The sequence below is a fragment of the Anomaloglossus baeobatrachus genome, chromosome 3, assembly GCF_048569485.1.
Source record: "Anomaloglossus baeobatrachus isolate aAnoBae1 chromosome 3, aAnoBae1.hap1, whole genome shotgun sequence".
Lineage (NCBI taxonomy): Eukaryota > Metazoa > Chordata > Amphibia > Anura > Aromobatidae > Anomaloglossus > Anomaloglossus baeobatrachus.
The window spans coordinates 226084770-226104927 of record NC_134355.1 but is presented as its reverse complement, the minus strand read 5'-3'; the positions used below and the strand labels follow the sequence as shown (position 1 = coordinate 226104927).

At 52.8% G+C, this 20158-nt stretch overlaps 1 protein-coding gene across 2 annotated transcripts in view; it reads right to left on the bottom strand.

Annotated features, from left to right (window-relative positions):
• Nucleotides 1–20158, bottom strand: part of FMN2 (formin 2) — a 2161480-nt gene that overhangs the window by 159216 nt on the left and 1982106 nt on the right. The gene's annotated exons all lie outside the window — the stretch shown is intronic.

Below are 20158 nucleotides of genomic sequence, written 5' to 3'. Positions count from 1 at the left end.
TGGTAACGAAAGTAAATATCGGGTAACCTGGGAAAGGTCTTCCCTTGGTTACCCGATGTTTACCGTGGTTACAGCTTACCGCAGCTGCCAGACGCCGGCTTCTGCTTCCTGCTCGCTTCATTTCGTCGCTCTCTCACTGTCACACATAGCAGGAGAGCGACGACCAAAAAATGAAGCTGGACATTCAGCAACGACCGACGACCTCACAGCAGGGGCCAGGTCGTTGCTGGATGTCACACACAGCGACAGCGACGGAACGTCGCTGCAAAGTCACAGAAAATGGTGACGTAGCAGCGACGTCGTTGTCGTTGTCACGGTGTGTGACACCACCTTTTGCCCGTCTGTCTCTTTGCCCATCTGTCTCTTTGCCCGTCTGTCTCTTTGCTCATCTGTCTCTTTCCAGGTATGTCTCTTTGCCCATCTGTCTCTTTCCAGGGCTGTCTCTTTCCAGGGCTGTCTCTTTCCAGGGCTGTCTCTTTCCAGGGCTGCCTCTTTGCCCGTCTGTCTGTTTGCCCGTCTGTCTCTTTGCCCATCTGTCTCTTTGCCCATCTGTCTCTTTGCCCATCTGTCTCTTTCCAGGTATGTCTCTTTGCCCATCTGTCTCTTTCCAGGGCTGTCTCTTTCCAGGGCTGTCTCTTTCCAGGGCTGTCTCTTTCCAGGTCTATCTTTTTCCAGGTTTGACTCTTTGCCCGTCTGACTCTTTGCCCGTCTGACAATTTGCCCATCTGACTCTTTCCATGGCTGTCTCTTTCCATGGCTCTCTCTTTCCATGGCTGTCTCTTTCCATGACTCGCTCTTTCTAGGGCTGTCTCTTTCCAGGGCTGTCTCTTTCCAGGGCTGTCTCTTTCCAGGGCTGTCTCTTTCCAGGGCTGTCTCTTTGCCCATCTGACTCTTTGCCCATCTGATTTTTTTCCCCGTCTGTCTCTTTCCAGGGCTCTCTCTTTCCAGGGCTCTCTCTTTCCAGGGCTCTCTCTTTCCAGGGCTCTCTCTTTCCAGGGCTCTCTCTTTCCAGGGCTGTCTCTTTCCAGGGCTGTCTCTTTCCAGGGCTGTCTCTTTCCAGGGCTCTCTCTTTCCAGGGCTCTCTCTTTCCAGGGCTCTCTCTTTCCAGGGCTCTCTCTTTCCAGGGCTCTCTCTTTCCAGGGCTGTCTCTTTCCAGGGCTGTCTCTTTCCAGGGCTGTCTCTTTCCAGGGTTGTCTCTTTCCAGGGTTGTCTCTTTGCCCGTCTGTCTCTTTCCAGGGCTGTCTCTTTCCAGGGCTGTCTCTTTCCCCGTCTGTCTCTTTCCCCGTCTGTCTCTTTCCCCGTCTGTCTCTTTCCCCGTCTGTCTCTTTCCCCGTCTGTCTCTTTCCAGGGCTCTCTCTTTCCAGGGCTCTCTCTTTCCAGGGCTCTCTCTTTCCAGGGCTCTCTCTTTCCAGGGCTGTCTCTTTCCAGGGCGCTCTCTTTCCAGGGCTCTCTCTTTCCAGGGCTCTCTCTTTCCAGGGCTGTCTCTTTCCAGGGCTGTCTCTTTCCAGGGCTGTCTCTTTCCCCGTCTGTCTCTTTCCCCGTCTGTCTCTTTCCCCGTCTGTCTCTTTCCCCGTCTGTCTCTTTCCCCGTCTGTCTCTTTGCCCGTCTGTCTCTTTCCAGGTCTGTCTCTTTCCAGGTCTGTCTCTTTCCAGGTCTGTCTCTTTCCAGGTCTGTCTCTTTCCAGGTCTGTCTTTTTCCAGGTCTGTCTTTTTCCAGGGCTGTCTCTTTCCAGGGCTGTCTCTTTCCAGGGCTGTCTCTTTCCAGGGCTGTCTCTTTCCAGGTCTATCTTTTTCCAGGTTTGACTCTTTGCCCGTCTGACAATTTGCCCATCTGACTCTTTCCATGGCTGTCTCTTTCCATGGCTCTCTCTTTCCATGGCTGTCTCTTTCCAGGGCTGTCTCTTTCCAGGGCTGTCTCTTTCCAGGGCTGTCTCTTTCCAGGGCTGTCTCTTTGCCCATCTGACTCTTTGCCCATCTGATTTTTTTCCCCGTCTGTCTTTTCCATGGCTGTCTCTTTCCAGGGCTCTCTTTCCAGGGCTCTCTCTTTCCAGGGCTGTCTCTTTCCAGGGCTGTCTCTTTCCAGGGCTGTCTCTTTCCAGGGCTCTCTCTTTCCAGGGCTCTCTCTTTCCAGGGCTCTCTCTTTGCCCGTCTGTCTCTTTGCCCGTCTGTCTCTTTGCCCGTCTGTCTCTTTCCAGGTCTATCTTTTTCCAGGTCTGTCTTTTTCCAGGTCTGTCTCTTTGCCCGTCTGTCTCTTTCCAGGGCTGTCTCTTTCCAGGGCTGTCTCCTTCCAGGGCTGTCTCCTTCCAGGGCTGTCTCTTTCCAGGGTTGTCTCTTTGCCCGTCTGTCTCTTTCCAGGGCTGTCTCTTTCCAGGGCTGTATCTTTCCCCGTCTGTCTCTTTCCCCATATGTCTCTTTCCCCGTCTGTCTCTTTCCCCGTCTGTCTCTTTCCCCGTCTGTCTCTTTCCCCGTCTGTCTCTTTCCCCGTCTGTCTCTTTCCCCGTCTGTCTCTTTGCCCGTCTGTCTCTTTGCCCGTCTGTCTCTTTCCAGGTCTGTCTTTTTCCAGGTCTATCTTTTTCCAGGTCTGTCTCTTTGCTCATCTGTCTCTTTCCAGGGCTGTCTCTTTCCAGGGCTGTCTCCTTCCAGGGCTGTCTCTTTCCAGGGTTGTCTCTTTCCCCGTCTGTCTCTTTCCCCATATGTCTCTTTCCCCGTCTGTCTCTTTGCCCGTCTGTCTCTTTGCCCGTCTGTCTCTTTGCCCGTCTGTCTCTTTGCCCGTCTGTCTCTTTGCCCGTCTGTCTCTTTCCAGGTCTGTCTTTTTCCAGGTCTGTCTTTTTCCAGGTCTATCTTTTTCCAGGTCTGTCTCTTTGCCCGTCTGTCTCTTTCCAGGGCTGTCTCTTTCCAGGGCTGTCTCTTTCCAGGGCTGTCTCTTTGCAGGGGTGTTTCTTTGCCCGTCTGTCTCTTTCCAGGGCTGTCTCTTTCCAGAGCTGTCTCTTAACAGGGCTGTCTCTTTCCCCGTTTGTCTCTTTCCAAATCTTTTATTTTCCAGTTCTGAATCTTTGCCCGTCTGTCTCTTTGCCCGTCTGTCTCTTTGCCCATCTGTCTCTTTGCCCATCTGTCTCTTTGCCCATCTGTCTCTTTGCCCATCTGTCTCTTTTCAGGGCTGTCTTTTTCCAGGGCTGTCTTTTTTCAGGGCTCTCTCTTTCCAGGGCTCTCTCTTTCCAGGGCTCTCTCTTTCCAGGGCTGTCTCTTTCCAGGGCTGTCTCTTTGCCCGTCTTTCTCTTTGCCCGTCTTTCTCTTTGCTCATCTGTCTCTTTCCAGGGCTGTCTCTTTCCAGGGCTGTCTCCTTCCAGGGCTGTCTCCTTCCAGGGCTGTCTTTTTCCAGGGCTCTCTCTTTCCAGTGCTCTCTCTTTCCAGGGCTGTCTCTTTGCCCGTCTGACTCTTTGCCCGTCTGACTCTTTGCCCGTCTGACTCTTTGCCCATCTGTCTATTTCCATGGCTGTCTCCTTCCAGGGCTGTCTCTTTCCAGGGCTGTCTCTTTCCAGGGCTGTCTCCTTCCAGGGCTGTCTCCTTCCAGGGCTGTCTTTTTCCAGGGCTCTCTCTTTCCAGTGCTTTCTCTTTCCAGGGCTGTCTCTTTGCCCGTCTGTCTCTTTGCCCGTCTGTCTCTTTGCCCGTCTGTCTCTTTGCTCGTCTGACTCTTTGCCCGTCTGACTCTTTGCCCGTCTGACTCTTTGCCCATCTGTCTATTTCCATGGCTGTCTCTTTCCAGGGCTGTCTTTTTCCAGGGCTGTCTCTTTCAAGGTCTGTCTCTTTGACCATCTGTCTTTTTGCCCGTCTGTCTCTTTCTAGGGCTGTCTTTTTGCCCGTCTGTCTCTTTCCAGGTCTGTCTCTTTCCAGGTCTGTCTCTTTCCCTGTTTGTCTCTTTCAAGGTCTATCTTTTTCCAGGTCTGACTCTTTGCCCATCTGTCTCTTTGCCCGTCTCTTTCCGTGGCTGTCTCTTTCCGTGGCTGTTACTTTCCAGTGCTGTCTCTTTTTGGGGCTGTCTCTTCTCCCGTCTGTCTCTTTGCCTGTCTGCCTCTTTGCCTGTCTGTCTCTTTGCCTGTCTGTCTCTTTGCCTGTCTTTCTCTTTCCATGGCTGTCTCTTTCCAGGGCTGTCTTTTTCCAGGGCTGTCTTTTTCCAGGGCTGTCTTTTTCCAGGGCTGTCTCTTTCCAGGGCTGTCTCTTTGCCCGTCTGACCCTTTGCCCGTCTGACTCTTTGCCCGTCTGACTCTTTGCCCGTCTGACTCTTTGCCCGCCTGTCTTTTTGTTCATCTGATTCTTTAGCTGGGTTAACACATAGCGACAGCGACAACGACGTCGCTGTTACGTCACCATTTTCTGTGACGTAATAGCGATCTGGTAAGTCGCAGTTATGATCGCTGCTTAGCTGTCAAACACAGCAGAAGCAGCAGCGATCATAACGACGCTGTGCTACATGTACAGAGAGTACGAAGCCGCACTTAGCGCTGGCTCCCTGCACTCCTAGCTACAGTGCACATCGGTTTAATTACCCGATGTGTACTGCAGCTATATTTGCAGAGAGCAGGGAGCCGCACACACTTCTTAGCGCTGGCTCCCTGCTCTCCTAGTTACAGTACACATCGGGTTAATTACCCGATGTGTACTGAAGCTACATGTGCAGAGAGCAGGAGCCGGCACTGGCAGCGAGGTCGGACGCTGGTAAAGAAAGTAAATATCGGGTAACCTGGGAAAGGTCTTCCCTTGGTTACCCGATGTTTACCGTGGTTACAGCTTACCGCAGCTGCCAGACGCCGGCTCCTGCTTCCTGCTCGCTTCATTTCGTCGCTCTCTCACTGTCACACACAGCAGGAGAGCGACGACCAAAAAATGAAGCTGGACATTCAGCAACGACCGACGACCTCACAGCAGGGGCCAGGTCGTTGCTGGATGTCACACACAGCGACAGAGACAGAACGTCGCTGCAAAGTCACAGAAAATGGTGACGTAGCAGCGACGTCGTTGTCGTTGTCACTGTGTGTGACACCACCTTTTGCCCGTCTGTCTCTTTGCCCATCTGTCTCTTTGCCAGTCTGTCTCTTTGCTCATCTGTCTCTTTCCAGGTATGTCTCTTTGCCCATCTGTCTCTTTCCAGGGCTGTCTCTTTCCAGGGCTCTCTCTTTCCAGGGCTCTCTCTTTCCAGGGCTGCCTCTTTGCCCGTCTGTCTCTTTGCCCGTCTGTCTCTTTGCCCGTCTGTCTCTTTGCCCGTCTGTCTCTTTGCCCGTCTGTCTCTTTGCCCGTCTGTCTCTTTGCCCGTCTGTCTCTTTCCAGGTATGTCTCTTTGCCCATCTGTCTCTTTCCAGGGCTGTCTCTTTCCAGGGCTGTCTCCTTGCCAGTCTGACTCTTTGCTCGTCTGACTCTTTGCCGGGCTGTCTCTTTCCAGGGCTGTTTCTTTCCAGGGCTGTCTCTTTCCAGGGCTGTCTCTTTCCAGGGCTCTCTCTTTCCAGTGCTGCCTCTTTGCCCGTCTGTCTCTTTGCCCATCTGTCTCTTTGCCCATCTGTCTCTTTGCCCGTCTGTCTCTTTCCAGGTATGTCTCATTGCCCATCTGTCTCTTTCCAGGGCTGTCTCTTTCCAGGGCTGTCTCTTTTCCAGTCTGACTCTTTGCTCGTCTGACTCTTTGCCGGGCTGTCTCTTTCCAGGGCTGTTTCTTTCCAGGGCTGTCTCTTTCCAGGGCTGTCTCTTTCCAGGGCTGTCTCTTTGTCAAGCTGTCTCTTTCCATGGCTGTCTCTTTCCAGGGCTCTCTCTTTCCAGGGCTGTCTCTTTCCAGGGCTGTCTCTTTCCAGGGCTCTCTCTTTCCAGGGCTGCCTCTTTGCCCGTCTGTCTCTTTGCCCATCTGTCTTTTTGCCCGTCTGACTCTTTGCAGGGCTGTTTCTTTCCAGGGCTCTCTCTTTGCCCATTTGTCTCTTTCCAGTGCTGTCTCTTTCCAGGGCTGTCTTTTTCGAGGGCTGTCTCTTTGCCGGGCTGTCTCTTTCCAGGGCTGTTTCTTTCCAGGGCTGTCTCTTTCCAGGGCTGTCTCTTTCCAGGGCTCTCTCTTTCCAGTGCTGCCTCTTTGCCCGTCTGTCTCTTTGCCCATCTGTCTCTTTGCCCATCTGTCTCTTTGCCCGTCTGTCTCTTTCCAGGTATGTCTCATTGCCCATCTGTCTCTTTCCAGGGCTGTCTCTTTCCAGGGCTGTCTCTTTTCCAGTCTGACTCTTTGCTCGTCTGACTCTTTGCCGGGCTGTCTCTTTCCAGGGCTGTTTCTTTCCAGGGCTGTCTCTTTCCAGGGCTGTCTCTTTCCAGGGCTGTCTCTTTGTCAAGCTGTCTCTTTCCATGGCTGTCTCTTTCCAGGGCTCTCTCTTTCCAGGGCTGTCTCTTTCCAGGGCTGTCTCTTTCCAGGGCTCTCTCTTTCCAGGGCTGCCTCTTTGCCCGTCTGTCTCTTTGCCCATCTGTCTTTTTGCCCGTCTGACTCTTTGCAGGGCTGTTTCTTTCCAGGGCTCTCTCTTTGCCCATTTGTCTCTTTCCAGTGCTGTCTCTTTCCAGGGCTGTCTTTTTCGAGGGCTGTCTCTTTCCAGGGCTGTCTTTTTCCAGGTCTGACTCTTTGCCCGTCTGACTCTTTCCAGAGCGGTCTCTTTCCAGGGCTGTCTCTTTGCCCGTCTGACAATTTGCCCATCTGACTCTTTCCAGGGCTGTCTCTTTCCAGGGCTGTCTCTTTCCAGGGCTGTCTCTTTCCAGGGCTGTCTTTTTCCATGGCTGTCTCTTTCCAGGGCTGTCTCTTTGCCCGTCTGACTCTTTCCCCATCTGACTCTTTCCATGGCTCTCTCTTTCCAGGGCTCTCTCTTTCCAGGCCTGTCTTTTTCCAGGGCTGTCTCTTTGCCCGTCTGTCTCTTTGCCCGTCTGTCTCTTTCCAGGGCTGTCTCTTTCCAGGGCTGTCTCTTTCCAGGGCTGTCTCTTTCCAGGGCTGTCTCTTTGCAGGGCTGTCTCTTTGCCCGTCTGTCTCTTTCCAGGGCTGTCTCTTTCAAGAGCTGTCTTTTTCCAGGGCTGTCTCTTTGCCCGTCTGACTCTTTGCCCATCTAACTCTTTACAGGGCTGTTTCTTTCCAGGGCTGTCTCTTTGTCCATCTGCCTCTTTCCAGTGCTGTCTCTTTCCAGGGCTGTCTCTTTGCTCCTCTGTCTCTTTCCAGGGCTGTCTCTTTCCAGGGTTGTCTCTTTCCAGGGCTGTCTCTTTGCCCGTCTGACAATTTGCCCATCTGACTCTTTCCATGGCTGTCTCTTTCCATGGCTCTCTCTTTCCAGGGCTCTCTCTTTCCACGTCTCTCTCTTTCCAGGGCTGTCTTTTTCCAGGGCTGTCTTTTTCCAGGGCTGTCTCTTTCCAGGGCTGTCTCTTTGCCCGTCTGACTCTTTGCCCATTTGATTTTTTCCCCGTCTGTCTCTTTCCAGGGCTGTCTCTTTCCAGGGCTGTCTCTTTCCAGGGCTGTCTCTTTCCAGGGTTATCTCTTTCCAGGGTTGTCTCTTTGCCCGTCTGTCTCTTTGCCCGTCTGTCTCTTTGCCCGTCTGTCTCTTTGCCCGTCTGTCTCTTTCCAGGTCTGTCTCTTTGCCCGTATGTCTTTTTCTAGGTTTCTCTCTTTGCCCTTCTGTCTCTTTCCAGGGCTGTCTCTTTCCAGGGTTGTCTCTTTCCAGGGCTGTCTTTTTCCAGGGCTGTCTCTTTGCCCGTCTGTCTCTTTCCAGGGCTGTCTCTTTCCAGGGCTGTCTTTTTCCACGGCTGTCTTTTTCCAGGTCTGTCTCTTTGCCCGTCTGTCTCTTTGCCCGTCTGTCTCTTTCCAGGGCTGTCTCTTTCCAGGGTTGTCTCTTTTCAGGGCTGTCTTTTTCCAAGGCTGTCTCTTTGCCCGTCTGTCTCTTTCCAGGGCTGTCTCTTTCCAGGGCTGTCTTTTTCCAGGGCTGTCTTTTTCCAGGTCTGTCTCTTTGCCCGTCTGTCTCTTTGCCCGTCTGTCTCTTTCCAGGGCTGTCTCTTTCCAGGGCTGTCTCTTTCCAGGGCTGTCTCTTTCCAGGGTTGTCTCTTTCCAGGGCTTTCTTTTTCCAGGGCTGTCTCTTTGCCCGTCTGTCTCTTTGCCCGTCTGACTCTTTGCCCGTCTGACTCTTTGCCCGTCTGACTCTTTGCCCGTCTGACTCTTTGCCCGTCTGACTCTTTGCCCGTCTGACTCTTTCCATGGCTCTCTCTTTCCAGGGCTCTCTCTTTCCAGGTCTCTCTTTTTCCATGGCTCTCTCTTTCCAGTGCTCTCTCTTTCCAGGGTTGTCTCCTTGCCCATCTGTCTCTTTCCAGGGCTGTCTCTTTCTCCGTCTGTCTCTTTCCCCGTCTGTCTCTTTGCCCGTCTGTCTCTTTGCCCGTCTGTCTCTTTGCCCGTCTGTCTCTTTGCCCGTCTGTCTCTTTGCCCGTCTGTCTCTTTGCCCGTCTGTCAATTTCCAGGGCTGTCTCTTTCCAGGGTTATCTCTTTCCAGGGTTATCTCTTTCCAGGGCTGTCTTTTTCCAGGGCTGTCTCTTTGCCCGTCTGTCTCTTTCCAGGGCTGTCTCTTTGCCCGTCTGTCTCTTTCCAGGGCTGTCTTTTTCCAGGTCTGTCTCTTTGCAGGTCTGTCTCTTTGCAAGTCTGTCTCTTTGCAAGTCTGTCTCTTTCCAGGGCTGTCTCTTTCCAGGGCTGTCTCTTTCCAGGGCTGACTCTTTCCAGGGCTGACTCTTTCCAGGGCTGTCTCTTTCCAGGGCTGTCTCTTTCCAGGGCTCTATCTTTCCAGGGCTGTCTCTTTCCAGGGCTGTCTCTTTCCCCATCTGACTCTTTCCATGGCTGTCTCTTTCCATGGCTCTCTCTTTCCAGGGCTCTCTCTTTCCAGGCCTGTCTTTTTCCAGGGCTGTCTCTTTGCCCGTCTGTCTCTTTGCCCGTCTGTCTCTTTCCAGGGCTGTCTCTTTCCAGGGCTGTCTCTTTCCAGGGCTGTCTCTTTCCAGGGCTGTCTCTTTGCAGGGCTGTCTCTTTGCCCGTCTGTCTCTTTCCAGGGTTGTCTCTTTCAAGAGCTGTCTTTTTCCAGGGCTGTCTCTTTGCCCGTCTGACTCTTTGCCCATCTAACTCTTTACAGGGCTGTTTCTTTCCAGGGCTGTCTCTTTGTCCATCTGCCTCTTTCCAGTGCTGTCTCTTTCCAGGGCTGTCTCTTTGCTCCTCTGTCTCTTTCCAGGGCTGTCTCTTTCCAGGGTTGTCTCTTTCCAGGGCTGTCTCTTTGCCCGTCTGACAATTTGCCCATCTGACTCTTTCCATGGCTGTCTCTTTCCATGGCTCTCTCTTTCCAGGGCTCTCTCTTTCCAGGGCTCTCTCTTTCCACGTCTCTCTCTTTCCAGGGCTGTCTTTTTCCAGGGCTGTCTTTTTCCAGGGCTGTCTCTTTCCAGGGCTGTCTCTTTGCCCGTCTGACTCTTTGCCCATTTGATTTTTTCCCCGTCTGTCTCTTTCCAGGGCTGTCTCTTTCCAGGGCTGTCTCTTTCCAGGGCTGTCTCTTTCCAGGGCTGTTTCTTTCCAGGGTTATCTCTTTCCAGGGTTGTCTCTTTGCCCGTCTGTCTCTTTGCCCGTCTGTCTCTTTGCCCATCTGTCTCTTTGCCCGTCTGTCTCTTTCCAGGTCTGTCTCTTTGCCCGTATGTCTTTTTCTAGGTTTCTCTCTTTGCCCTTCTGTCTCTTTCCAGGGCTGTCTCTTTCCAGGGTTGTCTCTTTCCAGGGCTGTCTTTTTCCAAGGCTGTCTCTTTGCCCGTCTGTCTCTTTCCAGGGCTGTCTCTTTCCAGGGCTGTCTTTTTCCAGGGCTGTCTTTTTCCAGGTCTGTCTCTTTGCCCGTCTGTCTCTTTGCCCGTCTGTCTCTTTCCAGGGCTGTCTCTTTCCAGGGTTGTCTCTTTCCAGGGCTGTCTTTTTCCAAGGCTGTCTCTTTGCCCGTCTGTCTCTTTCCAGGGCTGTCTCTTTCCAGGGCTGTCTTTTTCCAGGTCTGTCTCTTTGCCCGTCTGTCTCTTTGCCCGTCTGTCTCTTTCCAGGGCTGTCTCTTTCCAGGGCTGTCTCTTTCCAGGGCTGTCTCTTTCCAGGGTTCTCTCTTTCCAGGGCTTTCTTTTTCCAGGGCTGTCTCTTTGCCCGTCTGTCTCTTTGCCCGTCTGACTCTTTGCCCGTCTGACTCTTTGCCCGTCTGACTCTTTCCATGGCTCTCTCTTTCCAGGGCTCTCTCTTTCCAGGTCTCTCTTTTTCCATGGCTCTCTCTTTCCAGTGCTCTCTCTTTCCAGGGTTGTCTCCTTGCCCATCTGTCTCTTTCCAGGGCTGTCTCTTTCCCCGTCTGTCTCTTTCCCCGTCTGTCTCTTTCCCCGTCTGTCTCTTTGCCCGTCTGTCTCTTTGCCCGTCTGTCTCTTTGCCCGTCTGTCTCTTTGCCCGTCTGTCTCTTTGCCCGTCTGTCAATTTCCAGGGCTGTCTCTTTCCAGGGTTATCTCTTTCCAGGGCTGCCTTTTTCCAGGGCTGTCTTTTTCCAGGGCTGTCTCTTTCCAGGGCTGTCTCTTTCCAGGGTTATCTCTTTCCAGGGCTGTCTTTTTCCAGGGCTGTCTCTTTGCCCGTCTGTCTCTTTCCAGGGCTGTCTCTTTGCCCGTCTGTCTCTTTCCAGGGCTGTCTCTTTGCCCGTCTGTCTCTTTCCAGGGCTGTCTTTTTCCAGGTCTGTCTCTTTGCAGGTCTGTCTCTTTGCAAGTCTGTCTCTTTGCAAGTCTGTCTCTTTCCAGGGCTGTCTCTTTCCAGGGCTGTCTCTTTCCAGGGCTGTCTCTTTCCAGGGCTGTCTCTTTCCAGGGCTGTCTCTTTCCAGGGCTGTCTTTTCCAGGGCTGTCTCTTTCCAGGGCTGTCTCTTTCCAGGGCTGTCTCTTTCCAGGGCTGACTCTTTCCAGGGCTGTCTTTTTCCAGGGCTGCCTTTTTCCAGGGCTGTCTTTTTCCAGGGCTCTATCTTTCCAGGGCTCTATCTTTCCAGGGCTGTCTCTTTCCAGGGCTGTCTCTTTCCAGGGCTGTCTCTTTGCCCGTCTGTCTCTTTCCAGGTCTGTCTCTTTGCCCGTATGTCTTTTTCTAGGTTTCTCTCTTTGCCCTTCTGTCTCTTTCCAGGGCTGTCTCTTTCCAGGGTTGTCTCTTTCCAGGGCTGTCTTTTTCCAAGGCTGTCTCTTTGCCCGTCTGTCTCTTTCCAGGGCTGTCTCTTTCCAGGGCTGTCTTTTTCCAGGGCTGTCTTTTTCCAGGTCTGTCTCTTTGCCCGTCTGTCTCTTTGCCCGTCTGTCTCTTTCCAGGGCTGTCTCTTTCCAGGGTTGTCTCTTTCCAGGGCTGTCTTTTTCCAAGGCTGTCTCTTTGCCCGTCTGTCTCTTTCCAGGGCTGTCTCTTTCCAGGGCTGTCTTTTTCCAGGTCTGTCTCTTTGCCCGTCTGTCTCTTTGCCCGTCTGTCTCTTTCCAGGGCTGTCTCTTTCCAGGGCTGTCTTTTTCCAGGGCTCTATCTTTCCAGGGCTCTATCTTTCCAGGGCTGTCTCTTTCCAGGGCTGTCTCTTTCCAGGGCTGTCTCTTTCCCCGTTGTCTCTTTCCCCGTCTGTCTCTTTCCCCGTCTGTCTCTTTCCCCGTCTGTCTCTTTGCCCGTCTGTCTCTTTGCCCGTCTGTCTCTTTGCCCGTCTGTCTCTTTGCCCGTCTGTCTCTTTCCAGGTATGTCTCATTGCCCATCTGTCTCTTTCCAGGGCTGTCTCTTTCCAGGGTTATCTCTTTCCAGGGCTGTCTTTTTCCAGGGCTGTCTCTTTGCCCGTCTGTCTCTTTCCAGGTCTGTCTTTTTCCAGGTCTGTCTCTTTGCAAGTCTGTCTCTTTGCAAGTCTGTCTCTTTGCAAGTCTGTCTCTTTGCAAGTCTGTCTCTTTGCAAGTCTGTCTCTTTCCAGGGCTGTCTCTTTCCAGGGCTGTCTCTTTCCAGGGCTGTCTCTTTCCAGGGCTGTCTCTTTCCAGGGCTGTCTCTTTCCAGGTCTGAATCTTTGCCCGTCTGACTCTTTGCCCGTCTGACTCTTTCCAGGGCTGTCTTTTTCCAGGGCTGCCTTTTTCCAGGGCTGTCTTTTTCCAGGGCTGTCTCTTTCCAGGGCTGTCTCTTTCCAGGGCTGTCTCTTTCCAGGGCTGTCTCTTTCCAGGGCTGTCTCCTTGCCCATCTGTCTCTTTAGAGGGCTGTCTTTCCAGGGCTGTCTTTTTCCAGGTCTGTTTCTTTGCCCGTGTGTCTCTTTCCAGGGCTGTCTCTTTCCAGGGCTCTCTCTTTCCAGGGCTCTCTTTCCAGGGCTGTCTCTTTGCCCGTCTGTCTCTTTCCAGGGCTGTCTCTTTCCAGGGCTGTCTCTTTCCAGGGTTCTCTCTTTCCAAGGCTGTCTCTTTGCCCGTCTGTCTCTTTCTATGGCTGTCTCTTTCCATGGCTATCTCTTTCCATGGCTCTCTCTTTCCAGGGCTCTCTCTTTCCAGGGCTCTCTCTTTCCAGGGCTCTCTCTTTCCAGTGCTCTCTCTTTCCAGGGTTGTTTCCTTGCCCGTCTGTCTCTTTCCAGGGCTGTCTCTTTCCAGGGCTGTCTCTTTCCCCGTTGTCTCTTTCTCCGTCTGTCTCTTTGACCGTCTGTCTCTTTGCCCGTCTGTCTCTTTGCCCGTCTGACTCTTTGCCCGTCTGACTCTTTGCCCGTCTGACTCTTTGCCCGTCTGACTCTTTGCCCGTCTGACTCTTTGCCCGTCTGTCTCTTTGCCCATCTGTCTCTTTGCCCATCTGTCTCTTTCCAGGGTTCTCTCTTTCCAGGGCTTTCTTTTTCCAGAGCTGTCTTTTTGCCCGTCTGTCTCTTTGCAAGTCTGTCTCTTTCCAGGGCTGTCTCTTTCCCCGTCTGTCTCTTTCCCCGTCTGTCTCTTTGCCCGTCTGTCTCTTTGCCCGTCTGTCTCTTTGCCCGTCTGTCTCTTTGCCAGTCTGTCTCTTTGCCCGTCTGTCTCTTTGCCCGTCTGTCAATTTCCAGGGCTGTCTCTTTCCAGGGTTATCTCTTTCCAGGGCTGTCTTTTTCCAGGGCTGTCTCTTTGCCCGTTTGTCTCTTTCCAGGTCTGAATCTTTGCCCGTCTGTCTCTTTGCCCGTCTGTCTCTTTGCCCGTCTGTCTATTTCCAGGGCTGTCTCTTTCCAGGGTTATCTCTTTCCAGGGCTGTCTCTTTCCAGGGCTGTCTTTTTCCAGGTCTGTCTTTTTCCAGGTCTGTCTTTTTCCAGGTCTGTCTTTTTCCAGGTCTGTCTCTTTGCAAGTCTGTCTCTTTCCAGGGCTGTCTCTTTCCAGGGCTGACTCTTTCCAGGGCTGTCTTTTTCCAGGGCTGCCTTTTTCCAGGGCTGCCTTTTTCCAGGGCTGTCTTTTTCCAGGGCTGTCTTTTTCCAGGGCTGTCTTTTTCCAGGGCTGTCTCTTTCCAGGGCTGTCTCTTTCCAGGGCTGTCTCTTTGCCCATCTGTCTCATTAGAGGTCTGTCTTTCCAGGGCTGTCTTTTTCCAGGTATGTTTCTTTGCTTGTGTGTCTCTTTCCAGGGCTGTCTCTTTCCAGGGCTCTCTCTTTCCAGGGCTCTCTCTTTCCAGGGCTCTCTCTTTCCCCGTCTGTCTCTTTCCCCGTCTGTCTCTTTCCCCGTCTGTCTCTTTGCCCGTCTGTCTCTTTGCCCGTCTGTCTCTTTGCCCGTCTGTCTCTTTGCCCGTCTGTATATTTCCAGGGCTGTCTCTTTCCAGGGTTATCTCATTCCAGGGCTGTCTTTTTCCAGGGCTGTCTCTTTGCCCGTCTGTCTCTTTCCAGGGCTGTCTCTTTGCAAGGCTGTCTCTTTCCAGGGCTGTCTCTTTCCAGGGCTGTCTCTTTCCAGGGCTGTCTCTTTCCTGGGCTGTCTCTTTGCCCGTTTGTCTCTTTCCAGGTCTGAATCCTTGCCCGTCTGTCTCTTTGCCCGTCTGTCTCTTTGCCCGTCTGTCTATTTCCAGGGCTGTCTCTTTCCAGGGTTATCTCTTTCCAGGGCTGTCTTTTTCCAGGGCTGTCTCTTTGCCCGTCTGTCTCTTTCCAGGGCTGTCTCTTTGCAAGGCTGTCTCTTTCCAGGGCTGTCTCTTTCCAGGGCTGTCTCTTTCCAGGGCTGTCTTTTTCCAGGGCTGTCTCTTTGCCCGTCTGTCTCTTTCCAGGGCTGTCTCTTTGCAAGGCTGTCTCTTTCCGGGGCTGACTCTTTCCAGGGCTGTCTTTTTCCAGGGCTGCCTTTTTCCAGGGCTGCCTTTTTCCAGGGCTGCCTTTTTCCAGGGCTGCCTTTTTCCAGGGCTGCCTTTTTCCAGGGCTGTCTCTTTCCAGGGCTGTCTCTTTCCAGGGCTGTCTCTTTCCAGGGCTGTCTCTTTGCCCATCTGTCTCTTTAGAGGGCTGTCTTTCCAGGGCTGTCTTTTTCCAGGTATGTTTCTTTGCTTGTGTGTCTCTTTCCAGGGCTGTCTCTTTCCAGGGCTCTCTCTTTCCAGGGCTCTCTCTTTCCAGGGCTCTCTCTTTCCAGGGCTCTCTCTTTCCAGGGCTCTCTCTTTCCAGGGTTGTCTCCTTGCCCGTCTGTCTCTTTCCAGGGCTGTCTCTTTCCCCGTTGTCTCTTTCCCCGTCTGTCTCTTTCCCCGTCTGTCTCTTTCCCCGTCTGTCTCTTTCCCCGTCTGTCTCTTTGCCCGTCTGTCTCTTTGCCCGTCTGTCTCTTTCCAGGGCTCTCTCTTTCCAGGGCTCTCTCTTTCCAGGGCTCTCTCTTTCCAGGGCTCTCTCTTTCCAGGGCTCTCTCTTTCCAGGGCTCTCTCTTTCCAGGGCTCTCTCTTTCCAGGGCTCTCTCTTTGCCCGTCTGTCTCTTTCCAGGGCTCTCTCTTTCCAGGGCTCTCTCTTTCCAGGGCTCTCTCTTTCCAGGGCTCTCTCTTTCCAGGGCTCTCTCTTTGCCCGTCTGTCTCTTTCCAGGGCTGTCTCTTTCCAGGGCTGTCTCTTTCCCCGTCTGTCTCTTTCTCCGTCTGTTTCTTTCCCCGTTTGTCTCTTTCCAAGTCTGACTCTTTGCCCGTCTGACTCTTTGCCCGTCTGACTCTTTGCCCGTCTGACTCTTTGCCCGTCTGACTCTTTGCCCGTCTGACTCTTTGCCCGTCTGACTCTTTGCCCGTCTGACTCTTTCCATTGCTGTCTCTTTCCATGGCTGTCTCTTTCCATGGCTCTTTCCAGGGCTCTCTCTTTCCAGGGCTCTCTTTCCAGCGTTCTCTTTCCAGGGCTGTCTTTTTCTAGGGCTCTCTCTTTCTAGGGCTCTCTCTTTCCAGGGCTGTCTCTTTCTCCGTCTGTCTCTTTCTCCGTCTGTCTCTTTCTCCGTCTGTCTCTTTCTCCGTCTGTCTATTTCCCCGTCTGTCTATTTCCCCGTCTGTCTCTCTGCCCGTCTGTCTCTCTGCCCGTCTGTCTCTCTGCCCGTCTGTCTCTTTCCAGGTCTGTCTCTTTCCAGGTCTGTCTCTTTCCAGGTCTGTCTCTTTCCAGGTCTGTCTCTTTGCCCGTCTGTTTCTTTCCATGGCTGTCTCTTTCCAGGGTTGTCTCTTTCCAGGGTTGTCTCTTTCCAGGGCTGTCTTTTTCCAGGGCTGTCTTTTTCCAGGGCTGTCTCTTTGCCTGTCTGTCTGTCTCTTTCCAGGGCTGTCTCTTTCCAGGGCTGTCTCTTTCCAGGGCTGTCTCTTTCCATGGCTCTTTCTTTCCAGGGCTGTCTCTTTCCAGGGCTGTCTCTTTCCAGGGCTGTCTCTTTCCAGGGCTGTCTCTTTCCAGGGCTGTCTCTTCCCAGGGTTGTCTCTTTGCCCGTCTGACTCTTTGCCCGTCTGACTCTTTGCCCGTCTGACTCTTTGCCCGTCTGACTCTTTCCAGGGCTGTCTCTTTCCAGGGTTGTCTCTTTCCAGGGCTGTCTTTTATCAGGGCTGTCTCTTTGCCCGTCTGTCTCTTTCCAGGGCTGTCTCTTTGCCCGTCTGTCTCTTTCCAGGGTTTTCTTTCCAGGGCTGTCTCTTTCCAGGGCTGTCTCTTTCCAGGGCTGTCTCTTTCCAGGGCTGTCTCTTTCCAGGGCTATCTTTTTCCAGGGCTGCCTTTTTCCAGGGCTGCCTTTTTCCAGGGTTCTCTCTTTCCAGGGCTGTCTTCTTCTAGGGCTGTCTCTTTCCAGGGCTGTCTCTTTCCAGGGCTGTCTCTTTCCAGGGCTGTCTCTTTCCAGGGCTGTCTCTTTCCAGGGTTGTCTCTTTCCAGGGTTGTCTCTTTGCCCGTCTGCCTCTTTCCAGGGCTGTCTCTTTCCCCGTCTTTCTCTTTCCCCGTCTGTCTCTTTGCCCATCTGTCTCTTTGCCTGTCTGTCTCTTTGCCCGTCTGTCTCTTTGCCTGTCTGTCTCTTTGCCTGTCTGTCTCTTTGCCCGTCTGTCTCTTTCCAGGTCTGTCTCTTTGCCCGTCTGTCTCTTTCCAGGGCTGTCTCTTTGCCCGTCTGTCTCTTTGCCCGTCTGTCTCTTTCCAGGTCTGTCTCTTTCCAGGTCTGTCTCTTTCCAGGGCTGTCTCTTTCCAGGGCTGTCTCTTTCCAGGGCTGTCTCTTTCCAGGGCTGTCTCTTTTCAGGGCTCTCTCTTTCCAGGGCTCTCTCTTTCCAGGGCTCTCTCTTTCCAGGGCTGTCTCTTTCCAGGGCTGTCTCTTTGCCCGTCTGTCTCTTTGCTCGTCTGACTCTTTGCCCGTCTGACTCTTTGCCCGTCTGACTCTTTGCCCGTCTGACTCTTTGCCCGTCTGTCTCTTTGCCCGTCTGTCTCTTTCCAGGGCTGTCTCTTTGCCCGGCTGTCTCTTTCCAGGGCTGTCTCTTTCCAGGGTTGTCTCTTTCCAGGGCTGTCTTTTATCAGGGCTGTCTCTTTGCCCGTCTGTCTTTTTCCAGGTCTGTCTCTTTGCCCAGCTGTCTCTTTCCAGGGTTCTCTTTCCAGGGCTGTCTCTTTCCAGGGCTGTCTCTTTCCAGGGCTGTCTCTTTCCAGGGCTGTCTCTTTCCAGGGCTGTCTCTTTCCAGGGCTGTCTCTTTCCAGGGCTCACTCTTTCCAGGGCTCACTCTTTCCAGGGCTATCTTTTTCCAGGGCTGCCTTTTTCCAGGGCTGCCTTTTTCCAGGGTTCTCTCTTTCCAGGGCTGTCTTCTTCTAGGGCTGTCTCTTTCCAGGGCTGTCTCTTTCCAGGGCTGTCTCTTTCCAGGGCTGTCTCTTTCCAGGGTTGTCTCTTTCCAGGGTTGTCTCTTTGCCCGTCTGCCTCTTTCCAGGGCTGTCTCTTTCCCAGTCTTTCTCTTTGCCTGTCTGTCTCTTTCCAGGTCTGTCTCTTTCCAGGTCTGTCTCTTTCCAGGTCTGTCTCTTTCCAGGTCTGTCTCTTTGCCCGTCTGTCTCTTTCCAGGGCTGTCTCTTTCCAGGTCTGTCTCTTTCCAGGTCTGTCTCTTTCCAGGTCTGTCTCTTTCCAGGTCTGTCTCTTTCCAGGGCTCTCTCTTTCCATGGCTCTCTCTTTCCAGGGCTCTCTCTTTCCAGGGCTGTCTCTTTGCCCGTCTGTCTCTTTCCAGGGCTGTCTCTTTCCAGGGCTGTCTCTTTCCAGGGCTGTCTCTTTGCCCGTCTGTCTCTTTGCCCGTCTGTCTCTTTGCCCGTCTGTCTCTTTGCCCGTCTGACTCTTTGCCCGTCTGACTCTTTGCCCGTCTGACTCTTTGCCCGTCTGACTCTTTGCCCGTCTGACTCTTTCCAGGTCTGTCTCTTTCCAGGGCCGTCTCTTTCCAGGGCCGTCTCTTTCCAGGGCCGTCTCTTTCCAGGGCCGTCTCTTTCCAGGGCCGTCTCTTTGCCCGTCTGTCTCTTTCTAGGGCTGTCTTTTTCCAGGTTTGACTTTTTCCAGGTCTTTCTCTTTGCCCGTCTGTCTCTTTGCCCGTCTGTCTCTTTCCAGGGCTGTCTTTTTCCAGGGCTGTCTTTTTCCAGGGCTGTCTTTTTCCAGGGCTGTCTCTTTGCCCATCTGTCTCTTTGCCCGTTTGTCTCTTTCCAGGTCTGAATCTTTGCCCGTCTGATTCTTTGCCCGTCTGACTCTTTCCAGGGCTGACTCTTTCCAGGGCTGTCATTTTCCAGGGCTGCCATTTTCCAGGGCTGTCTCTTTCCAGGGCTGTCTCTTTCCAGGGCTGTCTCTTTGCCCGTCTGACTCTTTGCCCGTCTGACTCTTTGCCCGTCTGACTCTTTGCCCGTCTGACTCTTTGTCCGTCTGACTCTTTGCCCGTCTGACTCTTTGCCCGTCTGACTCTTTCCATGGCTCTCTCTTTCCATGGCTCTCTCTTTCCATGGCTCTCTCTTTCCAGGGCTCTCTCTTTCCAGGGCTCTCTCTTTCCAGGGCTGTCTTTTTCTAGGGCTGTCTCTTTACCTGTCTGTCTCTTTACCCGTCTGACTCTTTCCATGGCTGTCTCTTTCCATGGCTCTCTCTTTCCATGGCTCTCTCTTTCCATGGCTCTCTCTTTCCATGGCTCTCTCTTTCCAGGGCTCTCTCTTTCCAGGGCTCTCTCTTTCCAGGGCTCTCTCTTTCCAGGGCTCTCTCTTTCCAGGGCTCCCTCTTTCCAGGGCTCTCTCTTTCCAGGGCTGTCTTTTTCTAGGGCTGTCTTTTTCTAGGGCTGTCTCTTTACCTGTCTTTCTCTTTCCAGGGCCCTCTCTTTCCAGGGCCCTCTCTTTCCAGGGCCCTCTCTTTCCAGGGCCCTCTCTTTCCAGGGCCCTCTCTTTCCCCGTCTGTCTCTTTACCCGTCTGTCTCTTTACCCGTCTGTCTCTTTACCCGTCTGTCTCTTTACCCGTCTGTCTCTTTACCCGTCTGTCTCTTTACCCGTCTGTCTCTTTCCAGGGATGTTTCTTTTCAGGGATGTTTCTTTCCAGGGCTGTCTTTTTCCAGGGCTGTATCTTTGCCCGTCTGTCGCCTTCCAGGTCTGTCTCTTTGCACATCTGTCTTTTTGCCTGGCTGTGTCTTTCCAGCACTGTCTCTTTCCAGGGCTGTCTTTTTCCAGGGCTGTCTCTTTGCCCATCTGTCTCTTTCCAGGTCTGTCTCTTTCCAGGTCTGTCTTTTTGCCCGGCTGTCTCTTTCCAGAGCTGTCTCTTTCCAGGGCTGTCTCTTTCCAGGGCTGTCTCTTTGCCCGTCTGTCATTGTCTGTCTCTTTCCACATCTGTCTTTGTCTGTTTCTCTCTGTCTGTCTGTCTCTCTCTATCCGTCTCACCACCGACAACATATTACCTCACATATAAGCTTCTTATACTAACAGTTTATTTTGTTCCTATAGCAACCACTGACAGTTGCTATTAATAGCGTATAGCTCCCACCTCAACTCAGTTTAATGGAGGCAGGATTTTGGATAGTAACTATAAAGTGCGGGGTTTCGTTTTCCCGTCAAAACATTGTCTATGACGTTCCCTGGTTCACATGAGGCGTCTGTGCAAAATTTCGTGATTGTAAATGCGATGGTGCGGATTCCTTTAGCGGACATACACTCAGCTTTATATATTAGATATATATATATATATATTTTTTTTTTTTTAATAATGTAGGCTAGTTTCACACTTGCGTTGGACGGCTTCCGTAGCATTGCGTTGTGTGACGTATGCAATGGATGCGCTGCATATAGTGGCACAACACAATGCTACGGATCGTACAAAACAACGGAAAGCTTTATTTTTTTTTTTTTTTTCTTCTTTACAGTTAACCGGCAGCCAACTATTGTGAACGATCAACCGATCGCTCTCAATAGCCGGCGGCCGAGCGCTCAGCTAGGCGCCCTCACATGCCGGCGGCCGGGCATGCTGGTGGCCGGTTGCTCAGCTGAGCGCTGTCAGTTGCCGGCGGCCGGTCGCTCAGCTGAGCGCTCTCACTTGGGCGCTCAGCTGAGCGCTGTCACTTGCCAGCGGCCGGGCATGCCGGCGGGCAGGCGCTCAGCTTCGGCCACCGAGAGACAACAAAAATAAAGTTTGTGATTAAAAAAAGAGCATGTGCAGTGAAATCCTACGGATTTCGCTGCTGAAAAAAACGTTACATGCTGCGTTCCTTCCGCCCGACGCAGCGTTCAAATAACGACGCTGCGTCGTCCAGCGGATGCAACGCAGACACTTGCGTTACATTGCGTCATCCA